Below are 5,856 nucleotides of genomic sequence, written 5' to 3' on the forward strand. Positions count from 1 at the left end.
TGATGGGCCTCTCTCTAGCTCTCTCCTCACATGCTCCTTAAAGAAGGAGTCCATGTCTTCTCCAAATCTATGTATAACTGCTCAACAATGGGTTCCATACGGCCTCTCATGAGTGACTGTGTAAGTGTTAGGAGTAACTTGGGGACGAATCTCAGAAAATCTTACTTATCTATTTTGGTTTCCTATAAATAGGTGTTTTCAGTGAACACACAAAACAGAGTTAGGGCTTGGGGGTGTGGGATTACCTAGTGTGCAGGAAGCTGTGAGTTCAGTCCCCGGCACCGCACCGAGTAAACCAGGCATGGTAGTGCATGCCTGTAATCCCAGCAAGCAGGAGACAGAAGCAGGAGTTCAAGGTCACCTTCATCCACAGGGCAGATTTGAGGCTACCCCACGTACAGGACACTTGATCTAAAAAGCAAAAATTGAAATACATCGCAAAGGAGTTTTAAATCTTCTCTAGGCCTGGAGAGATGGCTTTAGCAGTTAAGAGCACTTGCTGCTCCTGCAGAGGGTTAAGTTCCCAGCAGTGGTGGCTCACAACCACCTGTCAGCCTAGTTTCAGGGCACCTAATGCACTCTTCTGAACTCAGGCGCCAGACATACACATAGTGAACAGACATCATGCAACCCAAAACTCCTATACATAAAATCCAATTTTATTTTAAAAACTGTTAATACTCTAATTTGGGGAGACAGTGGCAGGACGATTCTGAGCTCAAGGCTAGCCTGCACTACTTAAAAGGATGTATCTCAAGAAAAAAAAGTGAGACAGGTGTAATGACACATACCTTTAATCATGGTACTCGAGAACCAGATGTAGGTGGATCTCTGTGAGTTCAAGGCCAGCCTGGTCTATGTGAGTTCCAAGGCAGCCAGGGCTACACAGAGAAACCCTGTCAAAAAAAAAAAAAAAAAAAAAAAAGATTATAACTCTCATTTTACAACAGATATAGAAACTAAACTAAATCCAAAACCACCAAAGTTTCTGAACTACACAAGCAATAAATTAAAACAGACTTGAAGTCTAATGTTTTTAGGGCTTTCCCTACAACCTACTCTGTCTTTTTGGAAAATAAAAATAAAAATTAAACAAAGGAAAAACTGCCACCTTCAACCCAGGGGATGGATGTTTAGTCGACTATGAAGAAGGAAAGAGGGGAACCCCAAAACAGCTCAGGGGGCAAAGACCACCCTGGGACTCTCAGGAAGGAAGGAGAGAATAGATTCCTGAAAGTTGTCCTCTGACCTTCACATGCATGCTGTGGTGAACATGTACACATGCACACACAGATAGATAGATAGATAGATAGATAGATAGATAGATAGATAGATAGATAGAGATAGAGATAGAGATAGAGATAGAGATAGAGATAGAGATAGAGATAGAGATAGAGATAGAGATAGATATATGGAGTCCAGTGGTTAAGCGAATTGGCTGCTCTAGAAGAAGACCTGGGTCCAGTTCCCAGCTACTACATGGTGGTTCACAGGCATGGTAACTCCAGTTCCTGGCATCCAATGCCTCTTCTGATCTCAACAGCGTCCTGTACACATGTGGCTACCTGTTTGTGCTCAGGCACACAAACATATACATAAATAAATAAATATTTAAAAAATAATAAGAATTGTTGTACAAATCAGCTATAGTTTTCAGCCCACTTAATATTAAAAGACTCTGGTCACACATCTATAAGAATGTGCGTGCCAGCCCGTGCCGACCTGTATCTACACAGGGCACTCTGTGGCCACACCATACCTTCTCTCAACTAGAATAGCTGCCTGGACTTGCCACAATATAAATGCCTGAAAACTAAAAGCCAACTGTCACTATTTAACCATGTGCATTTAATTTTGCCTTTTAAAATTACAAACTACTTCACACTGAGTGTCAGAACACACAGCCTTAATCCTGGCACTAGGGAGGCAGAGGCGAGCTGATCTCTTTGAATCTGAGGACAGCCTGCTCTGCATGTTGAGAACACATTTTAAAAACAAATTATCAACTACTTAGGATAGTCTGGAAAAATAGAGAATACAGGAAACTCGAATCACCAAGCATTGGATAATCTTCCATTGTGTTACATAGTTTCTGTTTCTTCAGCATTTTCCACTTGTTTGCCTGTTTCCCTGGCAGAGTCTTGTCCCCGAGTTGGCCTCAAGTTTAGCTCTAAGGAACCTCCCACCACAGCCTCCTAAGAAATCAAGAAGTCTGGTGCTATTGCTGCTGCTTTCAAAAGCACTAGGATGGTGTAGAAACCTTCCCTCTCTCTAATCGGCTACTAACTGGCGTTTGCCACTGTGCTGTTCCCATTCACAAATTATAGTCTTATCCCACAGCTATCAATATCAGTGCCTATTATTGTTTTACATATGCTTAAATGATAGCATTAAATCACCTTCTTAAATTTGCTTTATGTTTCCACTCACACTAAGGATTTTAAGTCTTATCCAAGTTGAGAATATTCTGGAAGAACATATGAGGAAGGGAGCCTGTGGCTATACAGTGTTTGCCTGCCAGGAATGAGACCCTGATTTGGAGCCAAGTGCCACAGGAAAAATGTTTCCTTGATCAGACATCATAGCTCATGGTTGTAATCACAGCGTTTGAGAAGATGAAACTAGCCTGAGCTATTGCTTAAATGAACAACAAACAGAAGGCTGAGGGTGGCTCGGTGGTCATGAGCCCTGGCTGCTCCTCCAGAGGACCCTGGTTAGGTTCCTAGCACCCACATGGGAGCTCACAGCTATCTGTAACTCCAGTTCCGAGGGATCCAATACTCTCTTCCAGGTATCAGGCACACAAGTGGTAGCCAGATATATATCCAAGCAAAACAACCACATACATAAAATAAAAACTTAAAGATCAGATTAAAAGAGAGAGAGAAGGTGAAGGATGAAAGAGGCTGTTTATCTGCTACAGAGGAGTAAGGCAAACCCTTGGACTCCGCTGGTGTCAATTAAAAAAAATATACTAAAAATAGAACTGCCATATGGTCCTGCTTTACCTTCTTCCTGGGTATATAACTCAAAGCAGTCAGGGTCAGCATGGAACAGAGACAGCGACACACCCAAGTCTATCATGCCGCTGTTCAACAATAGACAAGTTATAGAATCAGCCTGCAGGTCCATCAGCAGATGAGTGGATAAAGACAACGGGGTGTAAATGCCACATACGTATTTACACACCATGTAGTGTAAAAACTCCTGATCTTCCTGTCCCGGTAAGGTCCTGGGAGTTTTATTTAGCCATAAAGAAGAATGAAATGGCCCTTTCCAGCCTCTGCCTTGAACCCTGCAGCTGCCGCGATGTTGATGCCTAAGAAGAATCAGATTGCCATCTATGAACTACTTTTTAAGGAAGGCATGATGGTCGCCAAAAAAGATGTCCACATGCCCAAACACCCGGAGCTGGCAGACAAGAATGTGACCAACCTTCATATAATGAAGGCCATGCAGTCTCGAGGCTACGTGAAGGAGCAGTTTGCTTGGAGACATTTCTACTGGTACCTTACGAATGAGGGCATCTAGTATCTCTGAGATTACCTGCACCTACCTCTGGAGATTGTGCCTGCCACCCTGTGCTGCCCCGAGGGCCCACAAGATTCACAAGGGGGTGGGGGAGACAGAGACATGTACAAAAGGAGTGCTGACCCCCTGGAGCTGACAAGAAAACCAAGGCTGGGGCTGGCTCAGCAACTGAGTTCCAGTTTAGAGGTGACGTGGTCAGCCACTTCAGTGAAATTGGAGATTATGTTGTATTAAATAAACTTTAAAGAAAAACAAAAACAAAAAAAAAGGATGAAATGGATGGAACTAGAAATTGTTGCAATCGGAAAAATAAAACAGACAGACCTGGAAAATTTTTATTTTGTTTTGTTTTATTTTGTTTTGTTTTGTTTTGTGGGGCCAGAAACACCTTGGATAGCCAGTCTAGAGCAAGAGTGGGGTTGAGAAGTCTCCAAACCCAGAAAATCTCGTCCTGAGACTGGGAGGAGTTACAACTGTTCCCTTCTTGGTCTGGAGAGGCATGCCCCAGCATTCATAGCCTGTGAGGCCCTGTCCTATTCATTTACAGCACACAGAACAGTAACAGAGAGGCCATAAATGGATAAAACATAGGAAGACTTTAACGTTATAGAGACAGGGGGAGTGTATGACCCCCATCTCTGCCACCTTTGAGGTATTCACATAACCTGGTGGCCAGATTACAGGCTTAACTTCCTTTCTCACCCTGAAAACTCCTACCCACTGTCTGAGGTCTATGTAGCCCTTGTTACCCCCAATAAAAGAGAGCTGTTTCACTGAAAACTGTCTCGGGAGAAGGCTATTCCCCAAGCTAGCTGAGATCCTGAGAATCTACCCGCCTAGATAACCGTCTTTTCTTCCATTCCAGAATAGAACACAACAGTGCCAGAATACCCTGAGAGCAAAAGCAGAACCTAGCCACATTTTTTTCTTATGCAAATCTAGGTGATTGATTGATTGATTGAGAGCCTCCTGTCAGGCTAGCCTCCAACTCACTATGTATAGCTAAGAATGACTAAACTTCCTTTCTCTACCCCATGCCTGCTTCACAAGGTTCTGAGCTAGGACCCCGGACTGTTATCCTGGGTACCCTTGCTCCTGGCCCATATTAGCGTCCCTCTTCTGCCAGGTGCTCTCTCCAGAGGGCTGATCAGCTGTTCTCTACCTGCTCTGTGGGAGCTAATTATTTTTGGCTTCCCAGTGAGGCCCTGTCCTATTCATTTCCAGCACACAGAACAGTAACCGGGAGACCATAAAAGGATGAAACATAGGAAGACTTTAAATTATAGAGACCAGGGCGAGTGTAAGCACGGGTACCACACACCATCTGCCAGCTCGAAAGCGCTGCTGTGTCCACTGATTAACATTTTTATCATCGAAGCATGTACGTGTTGCTGGAAGTGATGATGGTGGCTTGTGTGTGAGTGTGAGTGTGTGTATGGGGATGTGAGTGTGTGTGTGTGTGTGTGTGTGTATGGGGGTGTGTGAGTGTGTATGTGTTGCTATGTGGTGTGTACGTGTAGTGTGGTATGAGTGTGTATGTGTGTATGGGGGTGTGTGTGAGTATGTGTGTGAGTGTGTGTGTGAGTGTGTGTGTGCACTGTGTGGTGTGTGTGTAGTGTGGTATGAGTGTGTATGTGTGTATGGGGAGTGTGTGTGAGTATGTGTATGGGGGTGTGAGTATGTGTGTGAGTGTGTGTGTGCACTGTGTGGTGTGTGTGTAGTGTGGTGTGATTGTGTAAGAGAGTGTGTGTGAGTGTTTGTGAATGTGTGTATGGGGGTGTGAGTATGTGTGTGTGAGTGTGTGTGTGTATGAGGGGTGTGAGTATGTGTATGTGTATGAGTGTGTGTGTATAGGGGTGTGAGTATGTGTGTGAGTGTGTGTGTGCTATATGGTGTGTATGTGTAGTGTGGTGTGTGAGTATGAGGTGTGTGTGATATATATGTGTGTATAGAGTGCTGTATGTGTGGTGTGTGTGGTGTGTATGTGTAGTGTGGGGTGTGTGTGTGGTGTGTGGTATATATGTGTATATAGAGTGTTGTATGTGTTGTGTGTGCTGTGTGTGTGGTGTATAGTTAGTGTGTATGTGTTTGTGGTGAATGTGTGTGTGCTGTGTGTATGTGTGCTGTGTGTGAGGTATGTATTCTGTGTATGTTGTGTGTATGTGTATGTGGTGTGGTATGTATGGTGTGTGTGTGGTATGCAGTGTGTGTGGTGTGTATGTATGTGCATGTGTGTGTATGTGGTGTGTAGTGTGTCTGTGTGTGTGGTGTGTGTACTATAGAGTGTATGTGGTGTGTGTGGTATGTGTATGTGTGTATATGTGG

The 5,856-nt window shown here is 44.0% G+C and overlaps 1 pseudogene; it reads left to right on the forward strand.

Annotated features, from left to right (window-relative positions):
* Positions 1–1,572: 1,572 nt before the first annotated feature.
* LOC117717344 (small ribosomal subunit protein eS10 pseudogene) lies at positions 1,573–3,776 on the forward strand (annotated as a pseudogene).
* Positions 3,777–5,856: the final 2,080 nt, after the last annotated feature.

This window comes from Arvicanthis niloticus, chromosome 11 (assembly GCF_011762505.2).
Source record: "Arvicanthis niloticus isolate mArvNil1 chromosome 11, mArvNil1.pat.X, whole genome shotgun sequence".
Classification (NCBI taxonomy): domain Eukaryota; kingdom Metazoa; phylum Chordata; class Mammalia; order Rodentia; family Muridae; genus Arvicanthis; species Arvicanthis niloticus.